The 11,165-nt window shown below is 47.0% G+C and overlaps 1 pseudogene; it reads left to right on the top strand.

The window, feature by feature from the left end:
- Positions 1-10,888, top strand: part of LOC119960971 — a 35,320-nt pseudogene extending 24,432 nt beyond the window's left edge.
- Positions 10,889-11,165: the final 277 nt, after the last annotated feature.

Below are 11,165 nucleotides of genomic sequence, written 5' to 3'. Positions count from 1 at the left end.
ACTCTCTCAAAACACAAATACATACACTCGTTCTCCTATACACTCACACAGGCACAAACTAACACGCACAAACTCACACTCTCTACACAGGCAAACTCCCAAGTTAACAAATCCACACTCTCGCACGTACATTTTCTCTCTGACCCACCCTCTTTCACGCACACTACCCCTCTCTCATATACTCTCTGTCAGATACACGCACTCAGTCTCACGTACAGATTCTCTCACATGCTCTTTCTGTTCCTCACATGCACTCTCCCAGATAAAGGCACACAATTTCTCACTCACTTTCACGCACTCACTCCCCCAAACTCTCTCCCACGCATCCTGTCTCTCTCACACACGCTGTCACACACGCACACACTTTCTCTTACACACTCACTCTCTCACACATACTTTGTTTCCCGCTCTCATAATGGGTCTCACACACACTCTCACATAAACAGTACCTGTCCTCACGCATACACGTCACCTCTCTCACAATCTTCCTTCACACACAAACGTCTCCTTGTCCGTCCTTTCTCTCACTCATGCGCACTCTCGCCCTCTATCACCCACACACACAAACACACACATTCCCACGCTCCTTCTCTCTCACTTAGGGACATGCACTCACTCACGCACACAATCTCTCTCCGTCTCGCACAGAGACGTTTACTCACACGTTCCCTGCCTCTCTCCCACACGCATATTCTCTCACACGCACAGACACACCTCTCTCTCACACAAGCTATTTCACAATATCTCTCGCGCAGTTGCCTCTCACAGTCTCTCTCAAGTCGGTGCTCTCTTAAGCGCACATTGTTTCTCTCTCCCATACTCCCTCGCTCTCATAAGATTCACTTTCCCTCAAGCACACAGATATACTATCTCTCATACAGACACTCTGATGTACGCAGTAGCTCTTCAAAACACACACTCTCTCACACACACTCTCTCACACACACTCGGTCACACAGACACAACTGCCTCACACACCCATTCTACTTCATGCTCTTCCCTCTCCAACTCTCTCACTCGAACACCCTGTCACACGTTCTTTCACACACAAGCACATTATTTTCTCTCTCTCTTTCACACACATTCTCTCGTATATGCATTCTCTCTCACACACTTTAAACTATTATTTACAACACGCAATCTCTCAAACGCACATGCATACTCTCTCAGACACTCACACGAAGTCTCTCACAATAACAGTAGAAATCACACACTCTCGCAAACACACACGGGTACATTATCACTCGCTCTCACTTTCACGCACATTATATTCCTCTCTCACAGACTCTCTCACTCACACACTCTCTTACTACGTTGTCTCTCTTACTCATACTCAACGCTCTCGGACACACGCTCTCATTCACACACTCGCTCTTGCTCAGATACTCTCTCTTGGGTATATTGTTTTGCTCCCTCAGGCGCACACATCCTCGCACATGCACACAAATTCTGTATCTCACACACAGATACTCTTTCACACACAAACTCACACAAACACTCTTTCACATCCACTCTCTTGATCTATCTCTCACAGGGACACGCACAGATTCACACACACACGCATGCGCACACATATACACGGACATACTCTCAGAGAAACACCTACAGTCTGTCACACACACACTCTTCCTCTCAGGCACACAGGTGTGAGTGACTGACTTTGATATCAAGGCAGCATTTGAACAAGAGTGGCCTCAAACAGCCCAAGCAGCAACGGAATCAATGGGAATCAAGCGAACAATCTGGGCTGGTTGGAGTCATAACTAGCACCAAGGCAGATGATTTCCGTTGCTGGACGTCAATAATCTCAATTCCAGGGTATCACTGTAAGGGTTCCTCAGGGCAGTGTCCTAACCCAACCAATTCAGCTTCTCATTCAATGATCTTCCTTCTATCATAAGGTCAGGAATGGGGTTGTTCGAAGAAGATTGCACCTTGTTCAGTACCACTTGCAACTGCGCAGTGACTGAAGAGGTATATGTGTAAACAAAGCAAGATAGGGGCTATATCCAGGCTCTGGCTGCCAAGTGGTAAGTAACATTCACGTCACACAATTGAAGGCAATGACCATCTCCGGCGGATCTTACCATCGCCCCTTGACATTGAACGTCGTTGCCATCATTAAATCCGCCTCTAGCAACATCCTGGGGGTTAACATGGACGAGAAAGTGATCTGGGCGAGCCATGAAAATGTTGTGGCTACAAAACATGTCAGAGGCGAGGAATCCTGTGGCTGAAACTCAACTCCTGACTCCCCAAAACCCGCCCATCTTCTAAAGATCCATTGCAGAACCTCATCAAGTCTCTTTAGACAGCGCCTTCCAAACCCATGACAGCGACTGTCTGCACGAGGACAGCAGACACATGGGAACACCGCCAACTGGAAGCTCAGCTCCGAGTCACTCAGCATCATGATTTCAAAATGACCTTTCCTTCACTGTGCAACATGAAATTTCACCGGCATTAAAGCAGCTGGTTCAAAACTGCCTCTGGTACAGCAGCACATGGACGACAGTGGTTGAAGAAGACAGCTTCCCAACAACTTCTCAAGGTCAATTCGGAATGGGAAATAAATGTTGGCCTATGTTGCCATGTTGGAATGTTGGAAACAGAAAGCTGAGCCTGAGCGGAAAATCATCCAGAGAAACATTGTCCTAATGGGCTTGGAATGATCACTCATCCACGGTCACTCACACTCACCTACCTTCACTCATCCACTTGCCCTCACTCACCTACCTTCACTCATCCACTTGCCCTCACTCACTACCTTCACTCATTCACTCGCCTTCACTCACCTTCACTCATTCATTTGCCCTCACTTACTCACCATCACTCACCTACCTTCACCCACCCACCCTCTCTCACCCACATTCCCAGGCACACCCTACTCATTGACCACCACTCACGCACCCTTAATCCATCACTCTTCCTCACTCACCTACACACCCTCTTTCAGCCACCCGTACTCACCCACTCTAACTCATTAACCATCACTCACTCAACCACCCTCACTCACCATCACTCACTCACCCTCATTGTCTCACCGTTACTTGCCCAACCTTACTTGCTCACTCTCACTCACCCATCCCATGCACCCTCGCTCACTCTCCCTCACTAACCCATCCTTATCCACTAATCCACCCTCACTTACTCAACATCATTCAGGCTCTCACCCTCACTTAGTCAGCCAGCCTCTGTCACCCTCACAGATTCATACACACAGCATCACTCACAACGTCTCTCTCGCCCATCCTCCTCATAGCCTTCACCCTTTCCCATCCTCACTCACGCATGCTCACTCACCCACGTTCCCTCATACCCCCACACAGCCACCCTCACTAATGCACATTCATGCACCTAAGTTTTTTTCCTACACTCACTCGCCCTCATTCATTAACCCTCATTAACCGCACGTATTCAACAACACTCACTCACTCTCACTCATGTTGCTCGTTGTGTTCTCTCTTAAATTGGCTCTGTTTATGGCGGTCAATATGGTCGCCTTCCTTAATTCTAATTACGTTTGCTCAAGAGTATCTTTCGATACCGCCACAAGGTTCAAAACCAAATACTGATCAAGGACTCGATACACCAGTTAGTAAGTTCGAAATCAATGCTCATTTATTTACACACACAGTCAAATATACTTGTGCACAAACTCTACTAACTAAACTATCACTACTAAAGCCTATACTTAGCTTTGGGCGCCCACCCACTCAGAGGAACAATGGCCGCTGTCTGGTTCTGAGGCAGCTGGGGTCGAGCTGGTATGGAATAGCAGCTAAGAGCGTCTGACTCGTAGCGTGCGTTGACTTTGGACTTACTTGTTCTGGTGCAGCTGCTAAGCAGGCCTCTCCTCGCTGAGAGCCAAGGCCAAGAGAGCAATTCTCTCTTGGGGGCTTCTTCTTATACCCAAAAGGGGCTTTGCGCGCTTTTGGGCGGTCCTTGAACTTGGTTCCAATTAATTGGACCACATCTTGATCATTCCTATCGATTTCCTCCAATAAATGGGTGGGTGCTCTGAATGCTGGGCGTGTCCGAGGTGGCCGTTGGCCTACTTTGTTCTAGTCTCCTCTGACGCCAGGGTCTCTGCTTTAGTATCGTTTGCCTAAACTTTACTATTTTGTCCCCGGAGATGGCTCATTAATATGGTAATGGCTTTGCAGTATCGGTCTTGTCTGGGAGCTACAGCTCCAATCAATAGACAAACCTTACACCTGCTTGCTTTCTCAGTATTGTCCATTTTCCTTCCATTCTTTGCAAAGTGTCCATTTTGTTATCGGGACGTGGCCATCCCAGATGGCTACACTCAATAACCCTCGCTCACTCACGCACCCACACTCATTCACTCACACTCACCCTCATCCATCCACACCCATTCCCTGACTTACGCTCACTGGCTCAATCACCATCGTATACTCTCGCTTATCCACGCTCACCCACTAATTCCCAGTGACACACCTCGCTCATTTAGCCACACTCCTACATTCTCATTTACCCTCACCCACCCAACGTCATGCGTGTTTACTGACCCCCTCCTCACCGATTCATCCACTCCATTCACTCACCAGCAGTCATCCAGCCTGACGCAGCCAGCATCACTCATTCATCCTCCCTTATGCACCATAATTCACTCACATTCACTGTCACCTGCAGTAACCTACCCACCCTCAATAACTCACCCCCAACTTCACTCACTCAGCCTTATTCATTCTCCACCTCACTGACTCTCCCTGAACCACCCTGACTGACTCATCCTCAGTGATTCGTCCTCACTCATGTAACCTCCCTCCGTAAATCCCCCATTCTCTCCCTCTCATCCACACCCAGACATCCTCAATCACCCAACTCTCGCCCGCAATCACTCTCCTACCCTCACTCAGTTACTCACTCAACATCTCTTCTCACGCTCACTAACTCAGCGGGTTAAGGTCCGCAAGGAGAGGGAACTAGAGCGAGACCTGAGCACGAATGGTACCAGAATGTGGCTGCATGAGGCTGGAGTGGCGAGAACCAGAGGGAAGTTCAGGGAGCCGGGAGAAAACCCTAGGGAAAAGAACAAGGAAGCCGGGAAAGGGCAAAGATGGGGGGGGGGGGGGGGGAGGGGGGGTCGGAGGGCAAGCACGGAGATTGGGGGGGGGGGAAAGGGACAAGCAGAGGGAGGGTGTGAGAGCCGGAGAAGTGCAGAGATCGGAACAATATCCATGGAGTGGGCAATAAACGATAAGAATCAGGGTAAAGCGCGTAGTGCTGACGAAAAGCTCAAAGAGTCGGCGGAAAGGTGCCAGGAACCGGGAAAAACTCCAAGGAACAGGGAAATGTGCAGAGCACATGGGCAAAGCATAAAGAGACGCGATGTGTCGAGAGTCGCGGGATAGTCCAGAGATACAGAGGAAAGCACAGAGAGCCGGGGAAACGGGCAGAGAGCTGAAAGAAAACAAAGGGAGCAAGCGAAAGGTGCAGAGAAAGGTGCAGAGATCGAGAAGCAGAGTGATTGGAGAACACGCAGAGAGAACGGCGAGTCGGCGGGTGCGGGGGGAATTGCAGACATCCCGTTCTCAGTGGCAACGTGAAGTTACCACCACTATAAGCACAGCCATTATCTCATGAGGAGGCTCGACTGACCTAATGCCCGACTCCTGCTGTCAATTTGCATGATTCCAAAATTAGAGAATGTTCCAATTACTCAAATTTAGAGTTTTATTGTAATTACATGTGTGCATTCCGAAGGTATATTGAAGCAACGTCACTATTCTTTGTTTTGGAGAGGGAGTAGTGAGGCGCAGAGAGGAGGGGCAGCCATCAGTTTGAACACAGGCAATTTCCAAAACTACAAGGATGTAATTGATGAGACAACCTTTTTTTACCACAAAGTGCTGTTGACTGTGACGTCCACAGCTCAGTTAGCTGGATTGTGACGCACACAGCTCAGTTAATTTGATTCTGACGTATACAGATCAGTTAGCTGGATTGTGACGTCCACAGCTCAGTTAGCTGGATTGTGACAGACACAGCTCAGTTCGCTGGATTGTGACGTACACAGCTCAGTTATCTGGATTGTGACGTATACAGATCAGTTAACTGGATGGTGCCGGACACAGCTTAGTTAGCTGGATTGTGACGGACACAGCTTAGTTAGCTGGATTGTGACGTACACAGCTCAGTTAGCTGGATTGTGACGTACACAGCTCAGTTAGCTGGATTGAGATGTACACAACCCAGTTCGCTGAATGGTGACGTCCCCAGCTTAGTTAGCTGGATTGTGACGTATACAGCTCAGTTAGCTGGACGGCTAGTTCGTGATGAAGAGCGATCCCAACAGCGCGGGTTCAATCGCTGTACCGGCTGAGGTTATTTATAAAGACCCCCATTCTCAACCTTCCCCCTCGCCTACTGTGTGGTGACCCTCAGGTTAAATCACCACCAGTCAGCTCTCAGGAGAGAGTAGTCTCCCGGGCTGTGACGATATTTACATTTGATTTTACATGGTGGCTGAAATAATGGGGAAATCCTCTGCTCCACTTTTTCAATCTAATGAAAGTTACACCATTCAGATGGCATCTAAATGTTATTTTTTGTCATCTGATAGAGACGGAGACGGCGATGTGAGTTTCTAAAGAGGGGACAAAAAGTTGGTGATTCCCAAACGATAGAACTAATAAAAGCTTCCATATGGATGTAGGATTTAATTGGAAAATGTTGCTGCAAGGGTCAAATTTTGAAATGTTTGGTTAGTTAAAATCATAAATACCAGAGTCTAACTTGTTGAATGGGCCATTCTCTCCCAGTGACACCGTCTCCGCCCACTCTCTACAGCCTGGTCTCCTCCTGTCAGCAACATAACACCGACGGCTCCGTGACCTTTGTCTGTTTGGCGATGGACTACTCCCCAGAAATCACCAGCCTTACCTGGAAGAAAGATGGGCAGCAGATCACCACTGGAGTTAAGAAACCCGTCAGTGAGAAACAGGAAGGGAACCTACACCCTGAGCAGCCAGTTAACCATCACCGAGTCAGAGGGGGGATGCAGCAAACAGCTGTGAGGTTCGACACAGCGGCTCAGACAAGAGCATTGGAATGACATGTAAGTGTTGTGGAAACTGTGCGAAGCAGAACCGCTGTGATTACTTTATTTAAACCTTTGGCTATAACATATTTATGGTAAAGTGTGCCGTTCTGATTCCTGAGGAAAATATTGACCGCAGAGAAGCTGTTAAATATAATAAATCATTTTATTTGTCACACCATCTTCTGCAAGAAATGTCTAAATTGTGTTTCTTGAAGGCCCGCCTGGTGTCCCTCCACATGTTTTCCTCACCGTGAGTTCGAATGAAGAAATCACAAGACAGAAATTTGCAACCATCGTCTGTTCAATTAACGATTTCCAGCCAAATTCAATGACGGTGAATTGGCTGAAGAATGGACAAGCCATGGGTTCACGAATTGTCACCTCTTCCGCCTGTGAAGTGAACGGGAACTTCTCGGCGAGCAGTCGGCTGACAGTCTCCGCTGGGGAATGGTTCAGCAAAGCGGTCTATACCTGCCAGGTCACTCATCAAGAGGTCACCCAAAGTCACAACATCACCGCGTCTGGTAAGAGACACAAACAGAGGAAACAATAAATCCTGAACTCTGATGTTAATCAAAATCAGGAATTTACTGAAGTTATTACAAAGCACAGAATAACTTCTAATTTACTGCCATGTAGTTTGTTTCATTCTGATGTAAGAGCTGCATTAGGATTGCTCACCATTCAGGATTTGATCAGTATAGAAATAAATGTTTCGCTCTAATTTGAAGTCATTTAGTAAGTGAGGTGGACTTGATATCAGCTTTATCCTGAGACAGCTGGTTATATTTGAGAGTCAGTGGGTGTCTGAAACACATTACTGATAACAGCTCCGGGACGAAAGTGTTGGAAATTTCATCCAACCCATTTATAAATCAGCCTTCAGTGTTAGGTTCCTGAGATCAGGACTGGAATATTTGTATTGGCAATGCTGCAATACTGATTCATTAGAATGGCATCGGGCTGATTGTATTTCACAATGAGAATAGTTTACACTGACCGAACTGGTTTTCCGTTGTGTATAAAAGATTAATGGCGATATTTAGAAGTTTCGAAGTTGATTTATTCCCATTTATTGAGTGAAGGCTGAATCCTGCTGTCCTGATTCTGAAGATGAAAATCTGGGTGATTTCCATTTTTTTTCATTCGCAGATCCTTCCGTCGCACTGATGCCTCATAACAATACTGCCGACCGCCAATATAACAGGTCTTACTGGAGGCGGACTGTAACCTTAACCTGCGTCATTCGAATGCTCCCTATGGAGTCAATGTGTCCTTGAGTGAAGCGAAGAAGCCGCTGAAATCAGAGATTGCCGACCAGCCTGGGGCAGATACTGAGAGCGTGGTCAGCAAAATTAAACATCTCGACACAAGCCTGGCTGAGTGGGGCTGTGTTTGGCTGTGTGGCGAGCCATCAAGACCTGCCAACTCCTTTAAGAATTTCAATTCACAAAAACATAGGTGAGCCGTGAGACTGAAGCAATAAGTGAGCCATTGTGTTCTATTTCTAGTGTCAGTGCGGTCAATATTTAGTATTACAGTCTAGAACATACCAGTGCAGAAGGAGGCCGTTCGCCCCATCGAGTTTGCACCGACCCACTTAAGCCCTCACTTCCATCCAATCCCCGTAACCCAATAACCGCACCTAACGTTTTTTGGTCACAAAGGGCAATTTAGCATGGCCAATCCACCTAACCTGCACGTCTTTAGAATGTGAGAAGAAACCGGAGCACCCGGAGGAAACCCACGCAGCCACGGGGGGAACGTGCAGACTCCCAGCAGGGAATCGAAACTGGGACCCTGGCGTTGTCAAGCCAAGGGCTTGTGCTACGGGCTGCTCTATCCAGATAGGTAATTCCGCTACACTAAAAACTAGGCGTTTAGAGTTTAAGGTGGAAATTGATATGCAGATGAATGAACAATGAATTAAAAGTAGTGATATTGGGTTTAGACGGAGCGAGACTATAGACCACAAGACTTAGGAGCAGATGTAGGCCTTTGGGCCCATAAAACACCGGTCCAGCCTTCAGTGAGATCATGACTGATCTGCTGTGATAACCTTCAACTCCTCTTCCCGCCTAATCTCCAAAATCGTCTTGACGCCTTTACTGATTTAAAATATGTCTCTCTCAACTTGAACATACTGACACCCCAGAATCTACAGCCCCCTGCGCTTAAATAATTCCACAGCTCCCTACCCTCTGAGAGAGGAAATTTCCTTCTCATCTCTGTCTGAAATGGGCGAACCCTTATTTTGACGATCATTCACGCTGCTCCTTGACGCCTCCCACAAGGGGAAAAACAACCTCTCAGCGTCTATCCTAAGAAGCTCCCTGAGAATCTTTCATGTCTCAATTATGTCGCCTTCATTCCTCTAAACTCCAATAAGAACAACTCTCCCCATAAGAAACTCCCTCCATACTCGGGATCAGCCTCGTGATCCTTCTCTGGACTGCCTTCAAAACCAATCTGTCTTCCTTAGATAAGGGCACCAAAACTATTCAAAGTACACCAGGTGTCGTCTAACTAATGCTTTGTATAGTTTTAGCTCGACCTCCCCATGTTATATTCTATTCCGTTTGAAATAAATGTCAACATTCAATTTGTCTCCATATTACCTGCAGAACTTGCTTTTTGTGGTTTCTGCAGGAGGACTCACAATTCCCCCGTTACTTCAGCTTTCTCCAGTCTTTCTCCATGTAAATAATATTCCGTTATGTTCTTCCTCCTGCCAAATTATAACCTCACATTTTCCTACATTATGTTCCATCTGCCAAGTTTTTATTCAGTAACTTAAGCTGCCTCTGTCCCTCTGTGGATATTCTGTAATCCTCACCACCTGGCTTTCTACATATATTTTGTCATCTGTAAACATGGGAATAGTACATTCATTTATTAAACACAGTTTTGAAATACATGTATAGTACATCTACTGCCCCCCCCCCCCCCCTCTCTCTTGCCTTCTCGTTATCACCTCAAATAAGGGCAATAAAGCTTTCAGGCATGATTTACCTTTCACAAAGCCCTGCTGACTCTGTTTGATTATATTGTGTATTTTGAAATGCTCAGCTATTAGAAACGTTATAATGGACTCTCACCGTTCTCCACTGACAGGTCACTGGCCTATTGTTACCTGTTTTTTACTCCCTCCCCTTTGAATAAGGGTGTTACATTGGCAGTTTTCCAATCCTCTGGGAGTAAGGTGGGAGGAGCCAGGTGTGGAGTTTATACACCAGCACAGAACAGTTGGGCCGAATGGCCTGTTTCCCTGCTGTATACTTTCTGAAACTTTCAAATTCAATATCCGTAAAGTCTCAGGGAAAAGGATGTGCCACCTCTGCTCCGAGCTGGGAACGCCGGACAGATCCCAAGTGGAAATGGAACCTTTAAAATCCAACACAAAACACATTCTCTCACATCTAACCCGCGGTTCCATTGTCCTCGGAATTCCCCATTTTATTAACATTATTGTACATTTCTGCAGATCCAATCCGCGGGAACGCAATCCGTCTCTGTCCTCCGCCCCTCGGCTGAAGACGTCTCCGCCTCAGAGATTCGCCTCCCTCAGCTGCTTAGTGAGAGGTTTCTCCCCCCGAGAGATCTTCGTCAAGTGGACGTCAATGACAAGCCGGTGAATCCCGGCAACTACAAGAACACCGAGGTGATGGCGTAGGAGAACGGCAATAGCTCTTCTTCATGTACAGCCTGTTATCCCTTGCAGCGGAGGAGTGGGCCAGCGGCGCTTATTACTCCTGTGTGGTGGGACATGAAGCCATCCCCTTGAAGATCATCACAGAACGGTTAATAATCCAGCGGTAAACCCAGTTTTGTGAACATTATCCCTCGCTCTGATGGACACCGTTAATTCATGTCAATGAGAATCCATTGGTTATATTTTGAACTAAAATAAAATAATAAAGTTATTTTCCCTCCAATTGTGATTTAAATGTACAGCGCCCTTAATTAATGGTTGCTTCCACTTTGCTGATATCAGATCTGTTCAATGAGACTCGGATTTCTACAGGTCTCGGCCCCAAGTCTGATACAACCAGTGCTCCCAGCTCAGATACACCCTGGGTTAGAGACAGAGTAAATC

Source organism: Scyliorhinus canicula, unplaced genomic scaffold (assembly GCF_902713615.1).
Source record: "Scyliorhinus canicula unplaced genomic scaffold, sScyCan1.1, whole genome shotgun sequence".
NCBI lineage: Eukaryota > Metazoa > Chordata > Chondrichthyes > Carcharhiniformes > Scyliorhinidae > Scyliorhinus > Scyliorhinus canicula.
This window is presented reverse-complemented; position numbering and strand designations above follow the sequence as displayed.